At 42.3% G+C, this 11,473-nt stretch overlaps 1 pseudogene; it reads right to left on the bottom strand.

The window, feature by feature from the left end:
- Positions 1-1,817: 1,817 nt before the first annotated feature.
- On the bottom strand, positions 1,818-11,441 carry LOC121921903 (annotated as a pseudogene).
- Between the last annotated feature and the right edge of the window lie 32 nt (positions 11,442-11,473).

Below are 11,473 nucleotides of genomic sequence, written 5' to 3' on the forward strand. Positions count from 1 at the left end.
ACACCTTTCTGAAAACTCGACAAGTCTATTTCTACTTTTAATTTTCAACTCATCAGCTTTCAGCACTTACTGAAACACTGCCAATGTTTATTGGGTATGTCCCAAGTTGGCACATTTGTTGACCCCCCTGAAGTAGATCATGGACAGATGCCAGCTTTCAGGTTGCCAGCTGAACGGGTGTCATTTTTATGAGCAATTCGATGCTGAGGCTAATGACAGCAAAGGCTTTTCTGGGTGACATGCCTCCATTGAAGAGAGTCTACCATGACAGTCCACAACTTCCCTTAATGGCCATTAACATTTCCCTTTTGGGCAGCACCTCATTAAGAAATACAATAATTTTTCCACTTTTCTTCTCAGTTTCACTAAGCAGGAGTGAGAAGGAACACAAAGATGTTTTTGTGGATTGGTATGTTTTCCTTAGAAATTGCCATACAAAATTCTGAAGAGGAAAGTGTGTTGACGTGAAGGAAATCAATACCCTTCAACTACCCTGTCTTTGGAAGGGATACCCCCATTAATCCTTTGTCATCCACTTTTTCAGATGCTTTTGAAATGTTCCAGTTTCTCTCTCTCCCACTTGCCCTTGGGTTTCTTCAATTGCAGCAAACCGAGTTCAAAGGTTTGCACTGAGTTTACTCACCAATGGGAAGAGGAGAGGGTAGGATCTTGCCCTTCCCAGTTGGCTGAGGCAAAAGCAAATTGCTGCAGCTTCTCCTAGTTTCTGTTTTTGCCCATTAGTAATTTTCAGACCTTCTTCACCACATTCTCATGTTGCTTGGCCTCATGTGTTTTCAGACTCAATGAATCCTCTACCCTCCCACTTTTTCAGCTACTGTTACAATGTCCCAGCTTCTCTTCCTTCCTCCTCCTCCTCTTACTTTTCCATTTTATCCTCAATTGCTGCAAACTGAAAGTGCAAAGGGAGTTTGCACTCCATTTACTCAGCAGGGGGACAGAAGAGGAGGGGAGCAGGTGAAATCTTGCCCTTCCCAGTGCGCTCAGAAAATAGCAAAGTGATGCAACCTCTCTAGGCTTGTGTGTTCTTCTTCATTAATAACTTTTACCATCTTGACCAGGCTCTGATATTGCTTGGCCCCGTGTCCTAGTTTTCATCTGTGAAATGTAGGCGTGATGGGAATCAAGCAGCTCTCTAAACGCTAGACTGCAATTCCCAGCACCATTGTGCTGTGGGTGACTAGGGCTACTGGGATGTGCAGGCCAATATAACCTTAAGGATTGCAGGAATCCTACTCCAGGTCTAGAACTGATGAAACATTCAGGCCTCCATGCACATGCTGGACGCATTTAGAGTAAACCCACTGACTCAAACGCTGCATAGTATGTCAATGCTTATGTAATTCCCTTTGGTTCTGTGGGTCTACTCTCATTAGAACTAATGCAGGGATGGGAATCCTACAGCCCTCCAGATGTTAATGGACTGCTGCTCCCAGCACAGCCACTGGGGTGGACTGATGGAGGTTGTAGTCCAAAAAAATCAGGGCTGACGTGAAGGCAGTTAACAACAACAACAACAAATTATGTGAGATGCCTTATAAACAAGAACGAAATAATGATTGTGTGCCCCTGCATGGCAGGGGGCTGGACTAGAAGGCCTTTGTAGTCTTTCCCAATGCTATGAAAATCTGGAAGGCCAAACAATTGCCTCTTCATGCACATGTTCGCCTGGCAGAAAGTTCCACTGTGCGCAGGAGAGCGTTGGCTTTACTGAACACATGCAAAACAGCAATTCCATACTGGTACTATAATTTCCAGGTTCTTTGTTAGGAAGAGAAAATAAGAGAGAGGCTCTAAAATGGAAAAACCAACAGCTTTATTAAAAGGAGAATACCCAGGTCATCAATTCATCACCCAGGTCACCCATTTAAAAAGTAGAAAGCGCTATTATATCAATTCATTAAATGAAGAAATCAATGAAACTGTTGAAACATTGCCCCTTCTTCCTTCCTCTGGCTTGTCTCCAGCCCCTTGACCCTCACCTGCATAACAAATTGAAAACTGGAGAGGGCTCCTGTACCTTTAACGGCTGTGCAGATTTTCAGAAAGTGTTGCTCACCTGGTTATGTGACAAGCAACATCCATTGATGTTCCTATGTCTTCACAGCCATTAATTGTACAGGAGCCCCCCCTCCCCCCAGTTTTCACTCTGAGAACCCTACCTGCATACTTGCTCTCTTGTCACAGCGAAAGGAAGGGAAGGAATTGCAACACCAATCATCTACATTACCAAACATCTACATAAATATCACATCTACATTAATATAAATAAGTATCTACATTAGAAGCTTCTACATTAATATAAATAGTTTGCATATATGGGTGTGTGTGCGTCTGTGTGTATAAAGTCAAGACAGAAGGACAGGGAGAAAGTCAAACTATTGGACATTTTACTTTGCCTCTGATTTCTCCTAATAGGAAAAAAAAGGGGAGGCAGGGACTAGATGTGGGATCTGTCAGTTTGACATCTGTATCAGATAAGGCACTAGAATGTATTATTCAGTCTCTCTGTCTACAAGCACTTTGAAAACGTAGTGAATATTTTTTTTTAAATTAAAAATTGGATTTAAAATATTTAAGAGCCTTTATTGTATTATTGGATTTTAGATTTTATAGAAGAAAAGTTCTATAAAATGATGTACAGGTGGCATTTGTCTCCTGATAGATTACAAAAAATGTTTTATAAAAACTGAAACACTTGTTTGAAATATAAGAGTAAAATGGGAACTTTTTTCATATGTAAAACTTGGTAGTGAAGCACAGAAATATTGGACTAAATGTACAAAATTCTGGAAGATATCTTTAAGACAAAAATTCAGTGGAAGCCAGAGATTTTCTTGTTGGGACTTTTGGACGAAAGAATTGTGACTTTACTTTACAGTATATGATTTACAGTATATGATACAGTACAGTATATGATTACAGTATACAGTATACTGTATACTTTACAGTACTTGATTACAGCGACAAGAATTCTCTATGCTCAGAGGCGGAAAGAAGCTGCTACTCAAACTCAAAGAGATTGGTTGCTGAAGATAGTAGAACTTGCTGAAATGGACAAAATGACCATTCTGAATCAGGAGAAATCCTTGATAAATTAGTTAAAAGACTAGGATATATTTATTTCTTACATGCATTCCTATCGGGGCCAATTATTATTTTAAGTTTTGTAAAATTAACTGAGTTTGCTTATATCATAGAAGCCTTGTGTATTTTGAATTAAAGGAAACAGGGGCATCATTAGGGGGTGCAGGCCAGATCAGGGGACATCCTACATGTGGAGTGACACCAATGTTCCCCAAAGATCCAAGGGGTTGGGTGTGGTACAGCTCAGTGGGCAAAGAAAGGTGCTCACTCACAGTGAGCATCTCCTTTCTCCTCCTACTGAGATGCACCAGGTGACACCAGCCCAAGTGAAAGAAAGTATAGTAATAGGGCAATATAACCTTCAGTGTTAGGGGGAGGCAGTCAGAATTGTTTGTTAGTTGTTGTTAGTTTTTTGTGTTATGTTAGGATTGTTATCTTTTTGTTAGTCACTTTAGTATAGTAGTGTGTGTGTTTGTTCTTGTGTTATTCATACTTAATAAATAGGATGTATGCATGCACTGGTGAATCACATGTTTTGATTGATGAACCAAACCTTTTCAACACTCCTGACATTTGTAGGGTTTCTCTCCATATGGATGCGCTGATGATTCACAAGGTTTGATTTATGAGCAAAACATTTCCCACACTCCTGACATTTGTAGGGTTTCTCTCCTGTATGGATGCGCTCGTGATTCACAAGATGTGATTTCTGGGCAAAACATTTTCCGCACTCCTGACATTTGTAGGGTTTCTCTCCTGTATGGGTGCGCTGGTGCTTCACAAGATCTCCTTTCTGAGCAAAACATTTCCAGCACTCTTGACATTTGTAGGGTTTCTCTCCTGTGTGAAATCTTTGGTGCATTCCAAATTCTGACTTGGAAAAAAATTCTTTTCCACACTCCTCACATTTGTAGGGTTTCTCTCCTGTGTGAAATCTCTGATGGAGCAAAAGGGCTGAATTCCAGGTAAAACATTTTCCACACTCTTGACATTTATATGGTTTCTCTCCTGTGTGGATTCGGTGGTGCATCACAAGGTCTGATTTCTGAAGATAACCTTTCCCACACTCCTGGCATTTGTATGGTTTCTCTCCTGTATGGATTCGCTGGTGCCTCACATAGTTTACTCTCTGAGCAAAACATTTACCACACTCCTGACATATGTATGGCTTTTCTCCTGTATGCACCCTCTGATGAGTCACAGCCTCTGACTTGGAAACAAAACCTTTGTTACACTCTTGACATTTGTAAGGTTTCTCTCCTGTGTGGACTCTCTCATGAATCACAAGGGTTGTCTTTTGAGCAAAACATCTGCCACATTCTTGACATTTGTAGGGTTTCTCTCCTGTGTGGACACTCCCATGTCTCACAAGGGCTCCCTTTCGAGCAAAGCATTTGTCACATTCTTGACATTTATAGGGTTTCTCTCCTGTATGGACGCTCTCATGCTGCGCAAGGACTGCCTTTTGAGCAAAACATTTGCCACACTCCTGACATCTGTAGGGTTTCTCTCCTGTGTGGATGTTCTCATGACCCACAGTGACTGCATTTTCATTAAAACACTTCCTGCATCCCTGGCATTTGTAGAGTTCCCCCCCTGTGTGGATTTTCCAGTGGCTCACAAGGTCTCTGTGCACATTCATATTTGCCATAAATAGTGAATGGTAAGCAAGGCAATTCACAAAATCTTGTGGATTTTTTACTCTGTGTGCTTCTTGGTGGTTTACACTGTACAATTCATCATCAAAATCATTCACAGAAACCTCCCATCTAAAGGGGTTATCCTCAGCATGGATCCTCGGATAAGGCCCAAGTGCCATATTTAGGGGAAGACAATTCTCAAATACATTGCATTCATAGGGTTCCTCTTCAAAATAACTTTCCTCTTCTGAATGTTGGCTGGTAAGCTCTAGGTTTTCCCTAAAATCATTTTCATACTTAATTAATACATTTCTTGTACTCCAGTATTCTGCTGCAAAGAAGAAAAACAGAAAAAAAAATTCTAAGTATGTGTGACCCTTCTTACAGTTTAGGTCCAGACTATCTGAAAGCTTTTGTAGCCTGCTTTTCTCCCTATAATGAGATTCAGGACAGCTATCAACATTTTAAAACAATACAGTTTAAAACTATATACTGACCCATAAAAAACTTCAAAACCGGCATCACACAGTATTAAGAAGCAAACCTCAACAGTTTGTAAAGGCTTGCAAGGATAAAAAATGTTTTAACCTGCTGACGGAAGGACAGCCTGGATGGGGCCAGCTTGGCCTCTCTGGGGAGGCAGTTCCAAAGTCTGGGAGAAGCCATTGAGAAATCCCTCTCCCTTGTTCCCACCAAACAATCCTGAGAAGGTGGTGCAACAGATAGCAGGGCCTCTCCAGATGATTTTAAAACCTTATTGGGGTGATATAGGGAGATGTTGATGTTGTTGTGTGCCTTCAAGTAATTTCAGATTTACAGCAACCCTAAGGTGTATCATGTATCATAGGGTTTTCTTGTCAAGTTCGTTCAGAGGGGGTTTGACACTGCCATTCTCTTGAGGCTGAGAGAGCGTGATTTGCCCAAGTCACCCATTGGGTTTCCATGGCTGAGCAGGGATTCGAACTTTGGTCTCCAGAATCCTAGTCTAACGCTTAAACCACTATGACATGCTGGCTCTCGAGAAGTATGGTCCTTCAAATAACCTGGACCCAAGCTGTATAGGGCATCATAGGTCAAAAATAGCACCCTGAATTGTGCCTGGAAATGGACCATCTTCCCCTATCTCTAGGCCATCTTTCCCCTATCACTAGCCCATCTTTCCACTGTCTGTAGGCCATCTTTTCTCTATCTCTCTGCAATCTTTCTTCCTATTTCCCTTTGACAGACACAAATCTCAGTTTTGTAACATTTCTTGCTTTCTGGCCATCTTTCACAGCATTCCCTGAGCTGTGACTGGCTACCTCCAACCAGGCTAAAATGCAATTACATGTGCTTTGTTGTTTTTTAGTATGCAATATATTTCACGTGGTTTAATTCTTTTTGAATTAATAGTCTTAAAAAGTAGAATTTTAATCGCATGTATGATTCATGCTTTTGAACTTTTGTATTGTTTTAGCTGTTCTGTTTTAATTTATACTATATGATGCTTTGAGTCTTAACTGGGGGGAAACCGGAATATAAATCTAATAAATAAATACATTAAAATTTTTCTCACTGCTCTTTTAGGATCCAGATGAAGGCCTTTTCACATTTCATGGTATTTTGAGATGTTTAGGGATTTTTACATGCTGACATTCCTGTATCATGCTACTGATTTTAGTTTTCTTTCACCAGCTATACCAGTTTTATTTGAGCTACAACAAAAATGGAACAGCATAGAACAGGCCAAAGGAACTGCTCAATATCTGAAGAGGAGACTTTGGGGGGGGGGTGTCAAGTTCCTCAAAATCCCTCAGAATACAGGAATTTTTGACATCTAATTCAGTCCATATAAAAGGAAAAGCATTCCAATCTTCAAACGGGACAGCTCTTAAAATAAGGGACCTGAGCGAACCCTCTAAGGGACAAGCTTTCTGATTCTCAAATAAGAGACATCCCTTAGAAAGAGGGAGTCTATTACCTTTCAAATGCTGATGAACTATTTCCCCCATTATTCCTCACCAGTGGCTACCCTACGCTGAAGGGAGGGTTTCAAAACACAGAATCATAAAATCTTAAAGATGGTAGGTACCATAAGGGCCATCCACTCCAATCCCCTACCATGCAGAAATAAACAACTAAAGCAGTCTTGAAAGATACCCAACCAACTTTTGTCTAAAGACTTCCAAAGAAGGAGAGTCCTCCACTACTTGAGACAGTCCATTCCACAAATAGTAAAAGAATAATTTAAAACTTTGCTGGCCTTTCGTGACACCTGAAGGCTGGGGTCTTGTCAGTGACAGTAGACAAGCTGTCTCATTCTGCCTAAAGTCCTCCTCTGTTTAGAGGACACCTTGGCCCAAGAATACACTGCTTGCCTCAGAGACTGGCTGGAACCTGGATGATGATGTACATATACTTAACCTGGGGTTATGTGTACTTCTGTTTATATTCATGGCTCCACGAGCTACAAGATATCTCTTTGCTCAACAGTGCCCCACCACTGCAAGCCTCCTTCAATAGGCAGGTATGTGACTGGGGGAGGATGTGGCATGTGGCCGAGGGCATCAGAATTGACCCCAGTTCCCCAGTACTGCCTTCAGGAGCCTCACTGTGACTGGCATAAGCTGAGACAACACTCCCACTAAGAAGCAAAATGGCTGCAGTTATTTTCCTTTGTTGTTCATGTTCCTCTCTGCCATTAATTCAACTTTGGCTTCTGATGCCCTGTGAATGAGAGACCTTCAAAAACTGCAGTCATCAAGTGGCCTGCTGAGGTCTTACAAACTCAGGACTGCCCAGATTGAATCAATCTACCTGTGCATGGTCTCCCTCTTTTCCTACAGATGTTGTGCAGCTTCAGACTGTTCCTTCACCTCTCTGAAGGCCAGGAGTTGAATGTCCCTTAAGCATGACTCTAGTTCAGTGATTCCCAAACTTTGGCCTTCCATTGGCTAAGATGGCTGAGGATTCTGGGAGCTGAAGTCCCCAACACCTGGAGAGCCAGAGTTTGGGAATCACTGCTCTAGTTGCACCATTAGACAGAGTACTACTCATACTTGTCCTCTGTTCTTCTGTCTCTGAAAGCCTTTGCCAGTGTCACTCCCCATCACTGTTGGTGCCCATCAGCTGTTGGCATACTGGAAGTCAGTATGACTTGGGAGACTCTTCTAGCAGAACTGCGACTATCAGCATAGCCTCTTGCCTCACAGAAGCATGAAATCCCACCACCACATTTAGAACAGGATTTATCACCGAAAAGGGAATGAGGGAACCTTACCAAGTCAGCCCATAATGCTATAGGTCTCCTCCATGGTTTGAATATACAGGGCTCATTCCTTTCCCATTTGGGCTGGGTCAGGATCTCCTTCCAAGTATTGTAGCTGCATTACTGCATAATACAGTTATTAGAAATGCATTTTAAAATTTAATTATGCAAGTAAAGAGGATTTCTTACCAACGTAAGCCACCATCTCATCAATCTCTGTTGTAACCTGTCTATGCAGGGCTCTCTGGTCAGGGTCCAGCAGGACCCACTCCTCCGGGGAGAAAGACACAGTCACCTCCTCAAAAGTCACCAGGCCCTGGAGACAGAAGAAAACAGTTCTTGCTTACACCAGACATCAAGATGATTGTCAACTGTGGCAACTGGGATAAACTAACTCAGCCAGCATGGTGTGGTGGTTTCATTGCTGGACTACAACTTCGGATACTAGGAGTTTGAATCCCCAAACAGACATGGAAACCTACTGTGTGACCTTAGCAAGGCATACTCTTCTCTGAAATGGTGAAGGATATGCATGGAGTGAAGGAGAGGAGAGGTAGCAGGGAGTAAACTGCTACATTTTGGATTGGTTTTTTTTAGCCAATTTGAAAACAATCAGAGTTAGGATATAAATTCTGTTTTGGGTGTGCATCATGTTTGTGTGAATGGAGTATGTATGTCTTGTATTTATATCTGTTAGTCTGGGTTTCTTTTACATTTATATTTTCAAATCTGAACTTCACTCCATTCGGAATATGAAGAAACTTGCATATTTTTACAGTTTTTAAAAATCCAAAGGAAATAAAACAAAATTCTCTCCTGGCGCTGAGAGGAATTTGATCCGGGGAAAGGAACCCAGGCTGCTCAAGTCCTTTTCTTCCATGAAGCCTTCTCCTTACCTGATCTAGTTCTGGTCCACTACAAATAGGAGAAAAACATGACTGAGTCCTTGTTGGTGACATCATTACAATTTCTGTGGAAGAGACCAAAATGGGGAGAAGCCGGTCACATATGCTTGTGTCAGAAGTTGTAGCTACAGTCTTGAACAAAGACTCGTCAGGAAGTACAAGAATAGCACAGTTAACAAAACCTCTGACAAAGACACACCTTTTTACAAAGCCATTTTATGCCTGCGCTGCCCCAATTTCCCCTTTGTTCTCTTTACAGCTAACAGTATTTCTCTCTCTCTCTCTCTCTCTTAGATGAATGATTTCTGGGCTTATACCTCAGAGGTTCATCTAAATCTTTGTATATGATAATTGATACTTTTTCTTTCTATACATCTGGATTATATAAAGTTGTTAAAAATAAATAAAATATCATTTTTTAGAAACACCAGGTAACATCACGTTGTTCTTGTTGTGTTGTTGTATACCTTCAAGTCATTTCCAACTTATGGTGACCATAAGGTGAACCTATCCTAGGGTTTTCTTGGCAATATTTGGTGCCCTCTCGGCCATGGAAATCGATGGGGTCAATTTGGGCAAGTCACAGTTTCTCAGCCTCAAAGGAGGGCTGAAGAACAGATGCTGCCACAAAAACCCTATCATAGCTGCGCCTCATGGTCACTATAACTCAGAAATCACTTGAAGGCACACAACAAGAACAAGATCCAGAAGATTCTGGACAGAGAGTATTCATCCTTACCTTGCAAGGAGGCCTCTCCATCGCACTCTTGCTTGATCTCCCTCCAACTAGGACCCTGCCTCATGTCCAGTGGAGCCTCCTCTGCCACCGTGAATTCAGAGTGAACCTCTCCCAAGTGATTTTTGACCTGAATCAGCAGTGAGGATGCAAGACATGGAATTTGGAGAAGGGTGAGAAAATAGCAAAAAAATCTTAGGGAAAGGGGCAAATTGATCCAATTTAAAATACCCCCGGAGTAAGACAAATGGGAACGAATGCGGGGTAAAATGACCCCGAATCATTTTGCACCATTTCCTTAATGGGAACGATGGACCAGAATCAAATCAGACTCAGAAAAAAACCCTGAATCAAAGCAAAATATGTTGCGTTATAAGCCAAGTGGGAATGGCACCTATGAAACTTTTCTTTAAAACAGCTGAAAGTGTATTATATCTTCTGGAACATAAACAATTCTATGGATCTAACAGCAAGAACACCATATGTTATGGGAAATGCTGCTCTGAATTATAATGGAAGTCTTCTCATGGACACACTGTAATAATAAATGTGCGTAAGGAAGAACTATAACAGACATGGAAAAACAAAAATGAAAGCCTACTGTTACTGCAAAGTTATACCTGTATGTACAGTCTGTGGCCACAAAACTATTGTTTATTTGTTATGTTGGCTCTGGAATCAAAATAAAATGAAAAGAAAAAACAACTCGGCAATGGTAAAAGTGTCTCATCCCAGAGAGTGAGAGGGGTTCTATACTGCAGTGGCTAGAAGCCCATTTTCCTCCTGGACACATCAGGGCCATGCTCTGCCACTGTAGTCACCACAGAGGAAGTTCAGGTTGTGTGGCAGCGCCAGCAGGAAAGCCAGGCACTGCCTTTGAAAACTTGGCAAACAAGGACCATGTACCTGGTTTTTAAGCAGAACCACACTTCCAAGAGGCTTTGGGGAATGTGATTCCACTTCATCACAAGGTGAATCCTCCCCACATTCCCCCCTTATTAAAGCCACCACATTTCAGCAGAGCCCTTTGCCCCCCTTCAGTCAGCAGAGGGCTCAAAATAGGGAGCCCCAAAGTGATAACCTCTTCAACTTTGCACCAGGAGGAGGCACTCTCACCAGCTGCTCATTCAGCTCCTCCTCTGCCTCTGCCTGACTAAGGAGAAATCCCTCTGCCAGGGCTACCGCTTGGGAACAGGTCTCTGTGCCACATTCCCTGATCCACTTCTCCATTTCTGGGGGCAGGATGGTCAGGAACTATTCCAGGATCACCAGGTCCAGGATCTCAGTTTTGGTGTGGTGCTCTGGCCTCAGCCACTGATGGCAGGGATGGTGGTGTTGGCAGCAAATGTCTCAGGGCCCCTCGCTCGACTTGTAGGAGAACCGCCTGAAGTGTTGGCGCTGTGCCTCAAGGTCCGCACTCAGGAACCGCTGGGCTCTCCTCTCCCAAAATTCTTCACTGCTCTCCTCTATAAGGCTTCTTCCTCCTTCAGGACCAAATAAGATTAGTTCAACCATATTTGACTATTTTACACCAATGAAGCCACAAAAAGGATCAAATGTATTCCTCCTGCTGCTGTCTCAAGGCAGAGATGTCCCTAGGCTGCTCTGCTGCAACACCCTGTAAAACCCATTCATTGTTGTGCTATTATTGATATTACCATGTATTTACAGAGCACCATCAATGTCGGTTGTTAAGAACTATTATCCTGGTATGGGCACTGTGGAGAAAAGATGGATTAGCCTAGCAACAGCAGCAGCCAATCACAAGGCAGCTGCCCTCAGCCAATGAGATGCTGGCAGAGAGAGATTGACAGTTCCGTTGCGGCAGTTAAGAACTTCA

Source organism: Sceloporus undulatus, chromosome 2 (assembly GCF_019175285.1).
Source record: "Sceloporus undulatus isolate JIND9_A2432 ecotype Alabama chromosome 2, SceUnd_v1.1, whole genome shotgun sequence".
In the NCBI taxonomy this organism is placed as follows: Eukaryota; Metazoa; Chordata; class Lepidosauria; order Squamata; family Phrynosomatidae; genus Sceloporus; species Sceloporus undulatus.